The sequence below is a fragment of the Nicotiana sylvestris genome, chromosome 5, assembly GCF_000393655.2.
Source record: "Nicotiana sylvestris chromosome 5, ASM39365v2, whole genome shotgun sequence".
Taxonomy (NCBI): Eukaryota; Viridiplantae; Streptophyta; class Magnoliopsida; order Solanales; family Solanaceae; genus Nicotiana; species Nicotiana sylvestris.
This window is the reverse complement of record NC_091061.1, coordinates 174,613,631-174,632,124: the sequence shown is the minus strand read 5'-3', so window position 1 is coordinate 174,632,124 and position 18,494 is coordinate 174,613,631.

The window sequence follows — 18,494 nt, the reverse complement described above, 5'->3', positions numbered from 1 at the left end:
TCAGTTTTGAAGATCTATACGGACAAACTAGACTTTATAGTCTTAAGAAAAGTTGTAGATCTATGTCTTACAGTTTCAGAACATCTTGAATCACCACCATATCAATTTTGAACAAAAAGTTATGCTAAAATTACTAACAACAATACATGGAGTATTTCAAGAACTGAAAATCTGGGCAGCACCTGTCCTGTACTTTTTGACCCTTTTTCAGGTATATACCAACAAAACTAGATTTTGGTTCCTTCATAAAAATTATATATTTATGAAATACCTTTCCAGAAAGTCCTGGATCACTTAAATCGGAACTCTGTACAAAAAGATATGTATAAAATACTAGTAGGTGTCTAGTATAAAAACGAGTTTAGAAACTTACCAAGAGGAGCAACTTGATCTTCACCAAAAACGAATTTTGTGCATTGATTTAGTAGAAATCCATGGTTTTTTTTTTTTTTATGAAACTTCAGCTTCTTGTTCTTACAGAGGAGAGAGAGAGATAGAGATACAAAGATAGAGATAGAAAGAGAGAGAGGTAGATAGTTATTTTTCTTTGTTTCTGAAGAGTAGAATAATAGGGAGCTTATGGATAGATATGAAATAAAATGGTTCCTCAACTACTAAATATTCTTAGATAAATACAAAAGGTTGGAAACCCAAAACTTAATTATATACTATATTTAATAACAACTCGTCAAAATAATATTAAGTGTTACATATAGCAACACCATGGAACTTCCTTGCCAATATTAACACAACCTAAAGTAAGAAATTTTCATATACTGACCATTTCACATTTAGGAAGTGCAAAGTAAAATATTTCCTCGTTATAAAAAATGCTCAATCAAGATTGCAAATATTATAAAAAAATTGGGATGTTACAACTCTCTCTCCCTTAAAAAAAATTTCGTCTTGAAATTTACCTTGTACTAGTCCCGAAACAAATGTGGATATTGAACTCGCATATCCTCTTCTCGCTCCCAGGTAGCTTCTTCGCCTGAATGATTTCTCCAAAGAACCTTCACTAATGGGATTCTCTTTTTTCTAAGCTCTTTTATCTCCCGCGCTAAGATTTTAATTGGTTCTTCTTCATATGTCAAATCAGGATTAACCTCAATTGACTCAATAGGAAGAACATGAGATGGATCTGAGCGGTATTTTCGAAGCATAGAAACATGAAAGACGTTGTGGATCTTACCTAATTCAGGTGGCAAAGCTAGCTTATATGCAACCGGACCAATTCTTTCAAGTATTTCATAAGGTCCAATAAATCGAGGACTAAGTTTACCTTTTTTTCCAAATCTCATAATCTTCTTCCATGGAGAAACCTTTAAAAATACCTTATCGCCCACCTGATGCTCAATTTTACGTCTTTTAAGATCAGCATATGACTTTTGTCTGTCTGAAGAAATTTTCAAACGATCCTTGATGATTTTTACCTTATCTTCAGTTTGTTGCACAATCTCAGAACCCACAAATTTTCTTTCACCAACCTCATTCCAACAAAGAGGCGTTCTACATTTTCTCCCATATAAAGCTTCATAAGGAGGTATGCCTATGCTTGATTGGTAGCTATTATTGTAAGCAAATTCTATTAGGGCCAAATGTTTGTCCCAACTACCCTTAAACTAAATAATGCAGGCTCGAAGCATATCCTCAAAGATTTGTATTACCCTTTCAGACTGGCCGTCTGTTTGTGGATGGAAAGCGGTACTAAAATTCAACCTGGAACCCAAAGTTTCTTTCAGACTAGACCAAAATCTGGATGTAAACCTCGGATCTCTATCAGACACAATAGAAACAGGGATTCCATGCAGCTTCACAATCTCATTAATGTACAATTCTGCTAAACGTTCCAGTGAGTAGTCCATTCTGATTGCCAAGAAATGAGCACTCTTAGTTAGTCTATCTACAATGACCCAAATTGCATCATGATTTCTTTGAGTACGTGAAAGTCCAGAAACAAAGTCCATCGTTATCCTTTCTCATTTCCATTCAGGTATTGACAAAGGTTGCAGTAAACCAGCTGGGACTTGATGTTCGGCTTTTATTTGTTGACATACCAAGCATTTAGAAATGAACTTTGCAATGTCTTTCTTCATACCACTCCACCAATAGTGTTCTTTAATGGTCCGATACATTTTAGTACCTCCGGGATGCATTGCATAAGGTGAACTATGTGCTTCAATCAAGATCTTCTTTCTCAACTCATCATCATTAGGAACACATAACCTATTTTTATAAAATAAGGTACCATCTTTCCTTAATGAAAAATCTGATTCTCTTCCATTTTGGACTTCTTCAACCCGTTTCACCAGCTTCTCATCTAACTTCTGTGCTTCTTGGACTTGCTCAAGTAAGACTGGCTTGACTTGCAAATTAGCAATGATAGAACCATTAGAATTAAATGAAAGGCAAACATTCATGGCTCTTAATTCAAGAAGCAAAGGCAAATGACTTAGAGTTAAACTTACGAGAGAATTGTGACTCAACGCATCTGCAACCACATTGGCTTTACCAGGATGATAATCAATCGTGCAATCATAATCTTTGATGAGTTCAAGCCATCTACGCTGTCTCAAGTTCAACTCTTTTTGTGTACCCAAGTACTTCAAACTCTTGTGATCAGTAAATATGTGACACTTCTCTCCGTATAAGTAATGCCTCCAAATTTTTAAGGCAAAAACAATGGCAGCAAGTGTAAGCACGTGATTTTTGCCCAATATGAGAATTACTCCAAAAAAAAATTCAAAATAAAATGATTTTCCTTGGTGTGCAATTTTGAGAATTTTTGTGACATTTTTGGATAATTATTTGTGTTTGTCTGTGCATGTTTATTTGTTAAATTAATAAAAAATACAAAAATATGTCGCATTTTTCATGTAGGAATTAAGTTTGTTTTACAATAATTAAAAATTACAAAAATAGGCATCTTTTGCATTTTTAGCATTTAATGTCCAAATATACAATTTTATGCTTAATTATTACTTAATTGTGCGTTAATTGTTATTGGGAGTTAATTTGCGCTTTTATAACTTAATTTAGTTCTTAATAATAATTTAAGTGTTTTTATAATTTAGTTTTAGAAAAATAAAAGAAGAAAAGAGAGCGAAAATATAAAGAAAATCAGAATTGGGCCTCTTCTTCAATTTCAAACCACAAGCCCAAAACATTGTCCAACCTTCCCCACGACCCGGTCCATTTCAAACCGGGTCGACCCGGTACATAACCCCAAAGACCCAACACCCCCTATCTTGCATTTTAAAATACAAAACAAAACAAAGAACCCTAAAAAGAAAAACCTAAAGAAGACCCGCCCCCCCTCTCTATCTTCTTCTCCAAAAAACCTCCAAATAAACCCATCAATGGCTGCCCTTCCCCCGCCTCTTCTCCTTCACATACACACACACACACACAACCACGGTAACGCAACACACACACACCCGTTGCCCGTGTTTCTTCTTCTTCTTCAAGATCGCGAGGGTTTCTTCTTCTTCAAGTTCACGTTGATCGTTGCTTCTTCTTCTCCGACGCTGCTGCTGCCGCGTTCTTCGTCCGACGTCGTCCATGGCTGCTGCCCGTCACTGCGTTCCAGCTCATTTCAGCTGCTTCTGCCTTCTGCCAGCAGCCCGCGTTCGTCGCGTCCAAACGACCCTCGTCGCTGCTGCTTCCTCGTCGCAGCAGCTGCCTCTACGTCGACCTTCTCCAAACGACCAGCTGCTTCTGCCTTCTGATTTCATCTTCTCCATCCAAGAAACCAAATGACCTGCTGCGTCATCCATTGCTGACCCTACTATTTTTGCTTCGTCGCGTCCAAACAGACCCCATACAGAAATGGGTTCGTCGCTTCAGTCCGGTCCGAAAACGAGACATAAACCATCTCGTTTGTTCGAGCTTTGGTTGAGGTCGTCAAAACAGTCCATACGAGTTCGTCGTTGGTCAGTCATTGTTCGTCGTTTCGATCCGGTTAGTGGATTTTTTAAGTTTTATTTTGTCCATATTTTTGTTTGATATTTTTCGGATCCAAAATCGATAAATGATTCAATTCTTGTTTTGTTTGTTCATCGTTGAAATAATTTTCTAGTTTGTTCATATGTTTTGTTGATTTAATTTTCAGATTCAAATGGAACTTTGATTAATTAGTTTTTCAGTTTATTTCATGTGCTTTTATTTTGTATTTTTGTAGAAGAAATTGTTAGTTTAATTTTAATATTGTTAGATTTAGTTTAAATCATTTAAATCCGTCATGATTGTTATTTAATATGGATCTAATGCATGTTTATTCTTTGTTTGAAGTTCATCCAGTAATTTAATGTGAGTTTATATTTTGGTTTTTGATTTGTTGATTTAGTTTGAATCATGTATTGTGTTGTTAATATTGTTGTTTCCTTGCTCATCAATTTTTGGTCTAAGTTAACCAGGATTGGTTCCCAATATGGTTAATTTATGCACATTAATTTGATGTTGTTCAATTTGTGTTCATGTGATTTGTTGTTGAATTGGTTCAGAAATCGTGTTCATGTGATTTGTTGTTTGAATTTGTGTAGAAATTGGTCATATTGGCTATATTTTGGTTGAGTTTGATTAATTGATTTGGTTATAGCTGATGGGGTAGTTTGGTAAATTGCAGTACGTTCAGGGGTAAAATGGTAATTGCAATAAGGTCGGAGGGGTAGTTTGGGAATTGAACATTTTGTAATTCTTTATGTTAAGCATGGGGAAAAAATGTAATGGGATGTGCGTGATATAATTATTTATGTTAGGCATGGGGGACAAGAGGTAATGGGTTGGGGTTTGATATATTTATTTAATGTAGTGAGGGACAAAACATTAGGTAGTGGATTTAAAAGGGGGATGAGTGGGAAGATAATGGGTTTGGTAGGAGAAAGTGGTTGATTTATTAATTGATTAAAGGGTTTTGGGATGTGATATAAATAAAAGAACTTGATCAGATTTTTGGAGAATACAGAAAAGAGGACAGATAGAGAGAGGGAGAGAAAAAAAAAGAGTTGAATATTTAAGAGAGAAAGAAAAATTCCGAAAAATATTAAAACTTTCAAAAAAAAAAATACAAAAAAAAAGGAGCTGGAAATTAGAAGAGAGAGTAGTACACACCTGATAAATATTCTGATATACGGGTTTAGAAATTAAGGGTTAAACATTAATTAGCCTTTCAAATCTGAAAATTCCCTGGGTTTCTGTCCGTTGTTTGTTGTCGGTGTTTCTGGATTTTATTTTGATTTTCAAATCTGTCACTGGGATTTCTGTTGACTGGATTGCTGATTATTATTGTTGTTGTTGTGTTACGTACTACGTGGCTGACTTTCTTCTTCTTATATTGGCAATATCAGGTACACAACTGTAATTTTGGCATTTTGTAAGATGAAATGAAGAATGAAATGTTAAATTTCTAATTTAGTTTTAATTTTAATTTTTTTTAATTGTATTTAGATTATTTCATGTATTATTATTCTGTAAATCACTGTCATTTGGCATAACTAGACATGTTGTAGCGTATATTAAACAATGTCTTAACCTGATTATTAGGTAGTATATATTTAAGCCTGTTCATTACTGATTAAACTGTCTAATAATTAGAGCGAGAAGAAAATAACGTAAAAAATAACTTTATTAAATCAGTTTGGCAAAATTGATTAAGTTCCTTATTTATAAGGGCTTTAGTATCGCAAATCTTAAGTTAATCGAAATCATGTAGCAAAATTTAGGTGAAACATGAATTTTTTTTTATTTTGCGAATCAAGTATTATAACATGATTTGAATTAAAACAAGGTTAGTTAAGGTTAAATTAATTAAATTTAGAAATACTCATTAGTAATCAAGATTGTTTCTAATTCTCCGTAATTGTAATTAATTAATTTCAATAGCTCAAGTCATCTAACAATGTGAATTTAATCTAGATGGGATAATTAGTTTCTTTTAAAATATTATTTGACAATTCCATATTGTTTTTTTTATAATTACATTTTTAGTGATATTTCATTTCGTTAAATATTTGTCTTAAACTAGTATTTAATACGTTATTTTAAGTATGTAAAAAATTGAATTTTGTATTTATAGACAAGTTTAATAAAAAGAAATGCAGTCATTTTAAGATATTCATAAAATAAGGGAGGATTTCGCTAAAAATCACCGAATAAAAATACAAAATTGTGGGGCCCTCGGTAAATATTTGCTTTAAAATTGCTTAGACTTCGGGATGGACCGTTTAGCAAAATTTCACGGCCCTACCCAAAGTAAATGATACGCTAGTCGCTTTAGGCACGCCTTTTAATAATTTAATTTTCTTAAAACTCGGGTGCACATTTATGTGACCCAAATCCAAATCTCAACAGAGTTGAAATGTGCCAACAACCACGGGTGCATTGATGTGACGTGGTTGGAGATGTATTTCCATGATGTTGCAATTCTTGAAAAAATATATAAATAATGACGAAAGCGGTTAAAAGTTAAAACTTGCACATTAGCTCATAATTGTATAAAATCAGATAAACAAGCCGAATATGACAGTTGAGCGACCGTGCTAGAACCACGGAACTCGGGAATGCCTAACACCTTCTCCCGGGTTAACAGAATTCCTTATCCGGATTTCTGGTTCGCGGACTGTAATACAGAGTCATTCTTTTCCTCGATTCGGGATTAAAATTGGTGACTTGGGACACCCTAAATCTCCCAAGTGGCGACTCTGAAATAAATAAATAAATCCCGTTTCGATTGTCCTTTAATTGGAAAAAACTCCTACGCCCTTCGCGGGGGCGGAAAAAGGAGGTGTGACAGCTCTGGTGACTCTGCTGGGAACATAAAAGTAACCCAGAACCACTGGTTCAGGGTTAGAAATTCGAGCTTTGATAAATTGTTATATTTGGCTTTATCTGATTTTTACATGTTTGAGCCTAATGTGCTAAATGATGCTTTTACGGCTTTGATATTATTTGACTGTATATATAAACTGTACCGAACCCTTCTCTCTTTACCTCCGGGGATGTGCTCGCTGGTCGAGACTCCCTATTCTGTTAGTGTCAATACCTGAAATAAGAAAGAGGTCGGACAAGTTACAAAGTCGGACGATCCCGCGGGTCCCCGGTACGTAGCCCCCTCCTCGACTCGAGTTGTCCGCTCGGGTACACAGTCTAGAACAAATACCCAGGCTATGAACCTAGAATAACTCAGCTTCATGCCGGATCCCTAGTAGGAACGTTTGTTTGCATCACGTGCATTTGACTTTGGAGGCTCAACACAGGGGTTGGGTCTGTCTAGGACAGATGTACCAAAGATGAAAATGACCATCCTGATGCATCTTACTTGCTGCTACTTGCGCATTTATTTGATTCAGACTTGTGTGTTGACCGACTTTTGAATATCAGGAATATTGTGAAATTGAAAGAAAAAAAAAGATAGCGGTTAGGAAGTTAATTGTTTATTTTGGGAAAAAAAACCAATGCCCAAATACTGTCGAAATCCTGCCGAAATTTCAAGAAAATGAAAAAAAAGGTTAGTTTGTTTTGCTAAAAGCAAAGGAAAAATAGAAAAAAATCGTTGTTCTATCTTGTTTTCAAAAATAGAAAAGGAAAATAGTTTGTCTTGCCATGAAAAATGAAAATGAAAAAAGAGTCTGGTTTTTAAAACGGTTTTTTTATTTATTTATTTGTTTATGAAAATGCCAAAATAAAAATAAAAAAGTCGTGCGTTGAACGTGGTTTTATTATTTGTTGCATATATATATATATATATATATATATATATATATATATATATATATATATAAATCCAAAAAGTATTTTTCTTTATTTCCAAAATATATATATCTTTATTTGTTGCAAAAAGTATTTGACTTGACAAGAAAATGCAAAATAAAAAAAATCCAAAAATATTTTCTATTATTGATTTCTTTAGAAAGTCTTTTTAATTGTTTTTTACAAAGAAAAAGTAGTAAAAAAAATTAAAAATTAAAATAAAAATATTTCCTTTTTAATTTCTTTAAAAAAAATCCGAAAATATTTTCATTCTTCTTTCAAAATTGAAAAGAAAAGTTAAAATTCAAAAAATATTTTTAGAAGCATTTCTTTCATTGAAAATAAAATTTCAAAAATATTTTCTTTCTTCTTTAAAAGTTTCTTTTTCAAAATTCAAAAAAAAAACTCTTCTTTATAAGTCTTTCCTTCAAAAATAAAGAAAAATAATAATAATAAAAAAAAGGGTTAGTTTATTTACTTTATTCATGATTGCCCGAACTACGCGGGTCTGATTCTCACCGAATGTGAGATACGTAGGCAAACCTCATCGGTTCCGGCCCCGATTTTCCAAAAAAAAAATCCATAAAGAAAATAAATAATAGTTTCTTTCAAAATAAATAAAAAGTAAAAAAAAATCTTTCAAAAAGCTTTCCAAAAAAAAAAAGGGTCAAAATGCGAAAAAAAAACTATTTTTAGAAGTCTTTCTTTCAAGAAGTCCGAAAAAAAAAACACGATTGAAATGGTTAAACTGCCTAGGTACATTACATTACAACGTGCAATTGCGATATGTGTTAAAACTCTAACGCTGACAAGTTTGTTGTATACCAGAAGTTTCAGACAGTTAGTTTGTTAGAGCGTACTGGCAATATACCATTATCAAACAAGATCAAAAGGGCCTATACCAGAAAGCATGACTAGCTCAGAAAATAGTGTTGAGTTGGAAAAGACGACACATCAGATGCTGAAAGAGGCGATGGCCAATATGGAAAAAATGAGATTGGAAATGAATGAAATGCAACTAGCCATGGCTAAGGTGCAAAAGGGGCCCGAACCAGTTGTCACTCTTACTCCCCCACCGGGACACACGCCAGAATACCCTTCTCTCGACCCTTCAACAAGCTTACCAAGCCACCACTACTATCAGGGGAGGGATGCCTATGTTCCCCAAGCTCCGCCACCCAATCAGAACCCTCCACCACCAAATGTTCCCGTCTTTGTGGTGCCTCCCCAGCCCCATTGCACAGATCATCCAGTGAGCCGCTGTTTCAGGCTCACGCCACATAATATTACCCCCTTGAACTCACATTCAAAGCACCCGAGCCACATACCTATAACCCCCAATTTGAGGTCCCGACGGAGATTGAAAAGTCGGCTAAGAGCCCAAAGCAGGATGAAGTGATGCGGAAATTTAAAAGCCTAGAGCAGTCCTTCAGGAACATACATGGGTTAGGCAACCAGGTCAGCATGGCCTACAAGGATCTATGCCCTTTCCCTGACGTCCAATTACCAGCAGGGTTCAAGATGCCCAAGTTCGATTTGTACGAAGGGCATGGCGATCCTATGGCACATCTACGGGGTTTTTGTAGTAAGATGAGAGGAGCAGGTGGTAAAGATGAGCTGCTGATAGCTTATTTCGGTCAGAGTTTGAGCGGATCTGCGCTGGAGTGGTATACAAGGCAGGATCCCAGCAGGTGGTACACCTGGGACGACCTGGCGCAAGCATTTGCTAGTCATTTCCAATATAATCTTGAGATCGTCCCTGACCGTCTCACATTGTTAAAGCTCGAGAAGAAACTTGGAGAAAGCTTCAGAGAATTTGGTTTTCGTTGTAGGGAACAAGCAGCAAGAGTCGATCCACCGATGAGGGAAGGTGAAATGGTGGATTACTTCTTGCAGACTTTAGAGCCAACCTACTTTGGTCACTTGGTAACGTCGGTTGGCAAATCTTTCAACGAGGTTGTAAAGATGGGCAGCATGATTGAAGAGGGACTTCAGTCCAACAAAATCCTGAGCTATTCGGCAATTAAAGCAACCACTCAGGCCATCCAGAGCGGTACTGAGGGTGTACTTGGGAAGAAGAAGAAAGAAGATGTCACGACTGTTGAGTCTGGAGCCTGGTTCGGATCTAGAGGCCCTTCACCCTACTATATCAACCATGACCCTAATACCAAAATTACCCCCGCACTCCATATAGCCCTCCACGACATTACTACCCACTGCTAGATCCCCATATTTCCGTTCATCATGCACAAACCTATACCCACGCTCCAGCACACGCACAATGGCGTGCGCCGGCTCCCCAAAATACATACCCACCTCCACCAAACATATATCCACTTCCGAGGGCCTATAGAAATCCTCCAGGGTCAGGTTTCCGTGGGAATCAAGCTTTTAAGAATGAGAAGAAGCAGAAATATACTCCGCTGGGAGAATCCTATACTACCATGTTCCACAAATTGAGGCAGTTAGGCCTATTGAATCCTATTGAGCCCAAATTGCCAAATCCCCTTCTTGGAAATCTTGACCCTTCAGCAAGTTGTGAATATTGTTCGGGGGCTCCCGGACACGATACTGAGAGATGTTGGAAGTTGAAGAATGTCGTGCAAGAGCTTATTGACACAAATAGGATCGAGGTTCAGGTTCTAGAGGCGCCAAACATTAATTAGAGTCCGCTACTAGCGCACCATGAGACCCACATGATCGAACTAGGGCACAAGGAGCTTAAAAATCCCTCACAAACGGTAATGATGATCTGTGCCGGTGAAAATAGTTCGAAAGAAAATCGACCAAGGAAAAGCAGGGGTGCCGTGTGTAGATAACAAGTCGGTCATGGTGATGGGGAAAGGGTCCAGCAAGGCAGATGTACAGTTTGTAGGGCTGAAAGCAAAAATCAACAATTGGACGGCTACTCCTCTTCCTATCTGAAGGGAGTCTTGGTAGTGGGCTCTGATTTTTCTTTCTTGTTTTGGATTATTGCAAAGTTGTAATCCAGTTTTGTTTTATAAAGTGTGAAACTCTGTTATCCCGTATTTTTATAAAGTAAAAGTTTTTCTCTTCTTATTTTGTTTTAAGTTTGTTTTCTTCTTTTTCTCTTTCTAAACAATGCTCTTTATACTGATTCCAATGACATGACATGAACAACGGATCTTCAACTTAGTCTAAAAAATCAATCTGATTCCGAACTAATTGTACAAAAGGTCAATCATGATGACGAATCGGAATACGGTGATGATGAAGCCTTCGAAGAGACAAACAGAGAGTTAAGCTAGTTGGAAGAGAAATCCAAGCCCAACTTAAATGACACATAAGCCATTATTTTGGGGGATGCAGACGATATCAGAAAATTTGAAGAGGGACAGCAAGTGTTGAAACGGATCCTCCCACATCAGGCCAAAGCAAAATGGAAAATTTGTCCCGAATTGGCAAGGGCCGTCTATTGTGACCGAGATGTTATCCAGTTGCGCTTTATGTTAGATAGATGTCGAGGGAAGATGCATCGACATGGCTATTAATTATAATTGTTGTTTGTTTGTTTATACTTGGAATTTATCGGAGAATGAAATGACGGAGGCAATTCTTTCTTCTATCCGAACACTTTTAACCTTTGCTTTACCCCTTTTAGCCTTACTTATTCCTTCATACCCCTCTATTGGAATCGTTAATGAAAATGAAAAAAAAAGAAGGAAAATAATAACAAGAATAAAGGAATCATGTGAACTACGTTCGACCTGATTCCTCAAAGAGGATACGTAGGCGCCTCACGGCTCGGTCATAGTGTAATAAAGAAATAAAATCCCCAAGCGAGAAACTGGGGCAGAAGTTATGTTTGTAATGTTGGGAAAAAAGTTTGATTCCAAGAGTTGTAATGGTTTTTACCCATCAGAATTATTTTGAACTCTTTTGATGCCCCCTTTTCTTTTAGCCATAAACAAAAACCCATGTTGATGTCCAAAAAGACCTCCCGATCAGAATCCGAGGAGTGCCAAGTTAGGCAAATAAAAGCAGAGAAAAGTCGGCAACGAATTGGTAACCTAAAGAATCCCCAGCAAAGAGTCATATCAGTAACACTCCAATCTCCAGCTTAGAAAAATATAATGAGAAGAGTCTTATCGGTGAAAACCTTCACATGCACCATAAGGCGACGGGAGTTGAGAGAAATGAGAGAGCCTCATCAGTGAAAACCCCTCGAAGGGCACTATGAGGCGACAAGGATATAAAGGGGGATAGCAAGATAAGATTGGCAAAAATGATCCGCATCCGGCGAGAGTTAGGCTTCAGCGCATCCCCAGCAAAGTAAGGCCGTCAGAAAAATTGATTGATATAAATAGACTGGGTTGGTTAATCCGGAAATGCATGACATGATCATTGGGATTGATTATACCATTCAGATAAGTTCTTTTCTTTTTTCTTTCCCCAACATTTGTTCAGAAAGATTTTTTTTCTTTTATCTTTTTGAAGTCATCACTTTTCATTTCTTGGTTTAAAGTGTTTTTCTCCAGTAGTTTGTTTTTAGAAGGATTTTTTTTTCCAGAGCTTACTACTAATTGCCAAAATGGTGCGAAGCAAAAGGTGAGCAGGACATGCCAAAGATAAGGCAATAAAACGGAAAAGACGTTTGTTGCAAGACCAAATGATGAGTTGGTCTAAATGTCAAGGGGGTATAATGATAAAAAAAAGCAACAATTGAGAAAACTGAGGATGAAGTTCCATGAAAATCCACAGCAGATCATCGAGATGCAAGAGCATCCTTGGCCGATCATTGACCAAGTTCCAAAAGGGTCGGACAACGCGGAGCGAGGAAAGAAGAGGGGAAAACCACCCCCAGCGGGAATGTGATCACCAGCAGGAGTGTGATCCCCAGCAGTAATATCATCCACAATAAATAGTATCATCCCCAGCAAGTTTTGATAGTGTAATGGAACACCGAGCAGGGAAGAGAGAAAGAAAAAAATCATCCCCAGCAGTAGTGGCACGACCACTCACCATGTTTTTTAAACTAACAAAATCTTTCTTTGATTTGAAGCAGGGAAAAGAAATGTTACGGATGGCGGAAAGACAGGCCATAAAGAAGATTATCAAACCGGGGCAGAAAATTTTCTCATTGCTAAAATTTTCTCAAAAATCAGGTACCCACTTGGGGGAAGAAGGAAGGCAACGCAGGTCTGGATAAAGTGATATCCCCAGCAATTTTCGGAGGAATGAAACACTAATTTTGAGGAAAGCAGTTCTGAAAGGAGATGATTCAAGTAAGAGGAAAAATGACTAAGGAGGCAGGAAAGAATAACGCCAACAGAATGTTATACTTTAAGGAGTGTTGAAGTTGGGAGCCCGCCTATAGAACAGAGGAATACATTTCAGTCTTTTCATTTCAAGTGTTGAAGTTGGGAGCCCGCCCATATAACAGAGGAATACGTTTCAGTCTTTACATTTCAAGCGTTGAAGTTGGGAGCCTGCCCATAGAACAGAGGAATACATTTCAGTCTTTTCATTTCAAGCGTTGAAGTTGGGAGCCCGCCCATAGAACGGAGGAATACATTTCAGTCTTTTCATTTCAAGTGTTGAAGTTGGGAGCCCGCCCATAGAATAGAGGAATACATTTCAGTATTACATTTCAAGTGTTGAAGTTGGGAGCCCGCCCATAAAACAGAGGAATACATTTCAGTCTTTTCATTTCAAGTGTTGAAGTTGGGAGCCCGCCCATAGAACAGAGGAATACATTTCAGTATTACTTTTCAAGTATTGAAGTTGGGAGCCCGCCCATAAGAACAGAGGAATACATTTCAATCTTTTTATTTCAAGCGTTGAAGTTGGGAGCCCGCCCATAGAACGGAGGAATACATTTCAGTCTTTTCATTTCAAGTGTTGAAGTTGGGAGCCCGCCCATAAAACAGAGGAATACATTTCAGTATTACATTTCAAGTGTTAAAGTTGGGAGCCCGCCCATAAAACAGAGGAATACATTTCAGTCTTTTCATTTCAAGTGTTGAAGTTGGGAGCCCGCCCATAGAACAGAGGAATACATTTCAGTATTACTTTTCAAGTATTGAAGTTGGGAGCCCGCCCATAAGAACAGAGGAATACATTCAGTTTTTTCATTTCGAGTGTTTAAGTTGGGAGCCCGCCCATATAACAGAGGAATACGTTTCAGTCTTTACATTTCAAGCGTTGAAGTTGGGAGCCCGCCCATAGAACAGAGGAATACATTTCAGTATTACTTTTCAAGTATTGAAGTTGGGAGTCCGCCCATATAACAGAAGAATACATTTCAGTATTACTTTTCAAGTAATGAAGTTGGGAGCCCGCCCATAAGAACAGAGGAATACATTTCAATCTTTACTTTTCAAGTGTTGAAGTTGGGAGCCCGCCCATACAACAGAGGAATACATTTCAAGATCAAGTCATAAGGCAGTAAAGCAGAAGGTTACAACAGGAATCCCCAGCAGGAAACAATAAAAATCCCCAGCACCGGGAAGCAGAAGGTTACAACAAGAGGTCCCAGCACAAACTCAAGTGCATGTGTCAAAAGGAAGAAAAGACGCATCTTGAAAGAAGTGGCATGTGAACATTAAATCATTGCCCAGCATAACAAATCTGATGAAAAGAGTTGTATCCCCAGAGGAACCGCCGAAAAGCTTAATAAAGAAAGTCATGTCCCCAGCGGACCGAACAAAATGATGAAAACTGGTATTCAGAAAAGCAAAGGGCCAGTGTCATCCCCAAATTCACGGAAGAAAAGCACCGGAGGAAACACAAGCCGACAAGAAAGCAAGGCAACAAGAACAAGTTGCAGTCTAGCCTAGCTTCTTGTTTTCTTTTAAGCACGGTGTAACAAGGAGATCGGTAAGCAGTGGTAATAGCATGCAACAGCAGTAACCTTGCAATCCCACGGTAGTCCCAGCTACCAAAACTTCCCGAACTACATTGACCTGATTCCTCTTTAGCACAGGATATGTAGGAAACCTCTGAAGCAAAGGTTCGGTCAAATCTTTTTCATAAAAAAAATGCTTCACACGGAGTACTCGGATGGGCAAAAATCGCTCACTTTATCTTTGCACGAAAACCCTTCGTGTCTTCGGGCAAAGAGGGCAGCTGTAAGCACGTGATTTTTGCCCTATATGAGAATTACTCCCAAAAAAATTCAAAATAAAATGATTTTCCTTGGTGTGCAATTTTGAGAATTTTTGTGACATTTTTGGATAATTATTTGTGTTTGTCTGTGCATGTTTATTTATTAAATTAATAAAAAATACAAAAATATGTCGCATTTTTCATGTAGGATTTAATTCTACAATTGTTAGTAATTAAGTTTGTTTTACAAAAATTAAAAATTACAAAAATAGGCATCTTTTGCATTTTTAGCATTTAATGTCCAAATATACAATTTTATGCTTAATTATTACTTAATTGTGCATTAATTGTTATTGGGAGTTAATTTGCGCTTTTATAACTTAATTTAGTTCTTAATAATAATTTAAGTGTTTTATAATTTAGTTTTAGAAAAATAAAAGAAGAAAAGAGAGCGAAAATATAAAGAAAATCGGAATTGGGCCTCTTCTTCAATTTTAAACCACAAGCCCAAAAAATTGTCCAACCTTCCCCACGACCTGGTCCATTTCAAACCGGGTCGACCCGGTTCATAACCCCAAAGACCCAACACCCCCTATCTTGCATTTTAAAATACAAAACAAAACAAAAAACCCTAAAAAAAAAAAAACTAAAGAAGACGCCCCCCTCTATCTTCTTCTCCAAAAAAAACTCCAAACAAACCTATCAATGGCTGCCCTTCCCCCGCCTCTTCTCCTTCACATACACACACACACACACACACAACCACGACAACGCAACACACACACACACCCGCTGCCTGTGTTTCTTCTTCTTCTTCAAGATCACGAGGGTTTCTTCTTCTTCAAGTTCACGTTGATCGTTGCTTCTTCTTCTCCGACGCTGCTGCTGCTGCGTTCTTCGTCCGACGTCGTCCATGGCTGTTGCCCGTCACTGCGTTCCAGCTCATTTCAGCTGCTTCTGCCTTCTGCCAGCAGCCCGCGTTCGTCGCGTCCAAACGACCCTCGTCGCTGCTGCTTCCTCGTCGCAGCAGCTGCCTCTACGTCAACCTTCTCCAAACGACCAGCTGCTTCTGCCTTCTGCTTTCATCTTCTCCATCAAAGAAACCAAACGACCTGTTGCGTCATCCATGGCTGACCCTACTGTTTTTGCTTCGTCGCGTCCAAATAGACCCCATACAGAAATGGGTTCGTCGCTTCAGTCCGGTCCGAAAATGAGACTCAACCCATCTCGTTTGTTCGAGCTTTGGTTGAGGTCGTCAAAACAGTCTATACGAGTTCGTCGTCCTTCCGCTCATAAACAGCCTTCCAACGGGAAAGACTTCAACATAAAAGTAAATTTCCATTCTTCCTGTTCCCGCGGGTCAGTCATTGTTCGTCGTTTCGATCCGGTTAGTGGATTTTTTAAGTTTTATTTTGTCCATATTTTTGTTTGATATTTTTCGGATCCAAAATCGATAAATGATTCAATTCTTGTTTTGTTTGTTCATCGTTGAAATAATTTTCTAGTTTGTTCATATGTTTTGTTGATTTAATTTTCAGATTCAAATGGAACTTTGATTAATTAGTTTTTCTGTTTATTTCATGTGCTTTTATTTTGTATTTTTGTAGAAGAAATTGTTAGTTTAATTTTAATATTGTTAGATTTAGTTTAAATCATTTGAATCCGTCATGTTTGTTATTTAATATGGATCTAATGCATGTTTATTCTTTGTTTGAAGTTCATCCAGTAATTTAATGTGAGTTTATATTTTGGTTTTTGATTTGTTGATTTAGTTTGAATCATGTATTGTGTTGTTAATATTGTTGTTTCCTTGCTCATCAATTTTTGGTCTAAGTTAACCAGGATTGGTTCCCAATATGGTTAATTTATGCACATTAATTTGATGTTGTTCAATTTGTGTTCATGTGATTTGTTGTTGAATTGGTTCAGAAATCGTGTTCATGTGATTTGTTGTTTGAATTTGTGTAGAAATTGGTCATATTGGCTATATTTTGGTTGAGTTTGATTAGGTGAATTGGTTATAGCTGATGGGGTAGTTTGGTAAATTGCAGTACGTTCAGGGGTCAAATGGTAATTGCAATAAGGTCGGAGGGGTAGTTTGGGAATTGTACATTTTGTAATTCTTTATGTTAAGCATGGGGGACAAAATGTAATGGGATGTGGGTGATATAATTATTTATGTTAGGCATGGGGGACAAGAGGTAATGGGTTGGGGTTTGATATATTTATTTAATGTAGTGGGGGACAAAACATTAGGTAGTGGATTTAAAAAGGGGATGAGTGGGAAGATAATGGGTTTGGTAGGAGAAAGTGGTTGATTTATAATTGATTAAAGGGTTTTGGGATGTGATATAAATAAAAGAACTTGATCAGATTTTTGGAGAATACAGAAAAGAGGACAGATAGAGAGAGAGAGAAAAAAAAAAGAGTTGAATATTTAAGAAAGAAAGAAAAATTCCGAAAAATATTAAAACTTTCAAGAAAAAAAAGAAAAGAAAAAATACAAATAAAAAAGGAGCTGGAAATTAGAAGAGAGAGTAGTACACACCTAATAAATATTCTGATATACGGGTTTCGAAATTAAGGGTTAAACATTAATTAGCCTTTCAAATGAAAATTCCCTGGGTTTCTGTCCGTTGTTTGTTGTCGGTATTTCTGGATTTTATTTTGATTTTCAAATCTGTCACTGGGATTTCTGTTGACTGGATTGCTGGTTATTATTGTTGTTGCTGTGTTACGTACTACGTGGCTGACTTTCTTCTTCTTATATTGGCAATATCAGGTACACAACTGTATTTTTGGCATTTTGTAAGCTGAAATGAAGAATGGAATGTTAAATTTCTAATTTAGTTTTTTTTAATTGTATTTAGATTATTTCATGTATTATTATTCTGTAAATCACTGTCATTTGGCATAACTAGACATGTTGTAGCGTATATTAAACAATGTCTTAACCTGATTATTAGGTAGTATATATTTAAGCCTGTTCATTACTAATTAAACTGTCTAATAATTAGAGCGAGAAGAAAATAACGTAAAAAATAACTTTATTAAATCAGTTTGGCAAAATTGATTAAGTTCCTTATTTATAAGGGTTTTAGTATCGCAAACCTTAAGTTAATCGAAATCATGTAGCTAAATTTAGGTGAAACAGGAATTTTTTTTGATTTTGCGAATCAAGTATTATAACATGGTTTGAATTAAAACAAGGTTAGTTAAGGTTAAATTAATTAAATTTTAGAAATACGCATTAGTAATCAAGATTGTTTCTAATTCTCCGTAATTGTAATTAATTAATTTCAATAGCTCAAGTCATCTAACAATGTGAATTTAATCTAGATGGGATAATTAGTTTCTTTTAAAATATTATTTTACAATTCCATATTGTTTTTTTATAATTACATTTTTAGTGATATTTCATTTCGTTAAATATTTGTCTTAAACTAGTATTTAATACGTTATTTTAAGTATGTAAAAAATTATTTTTTGTATTTATAGACAAGTTTAATAAAAAGAAATGTAGTCATTTTAAGATATTCATAAAATAAGGGAGGATTTCGCTAAAAATAAATAAATATAAACAATACAAAATTTGCAGGGTCCTCCAATCTTATTTATTATTATTTTTACTTAGATTCCGGGATGGGCCATTTAGTAAATTTCACAGTCTTACCTAATAG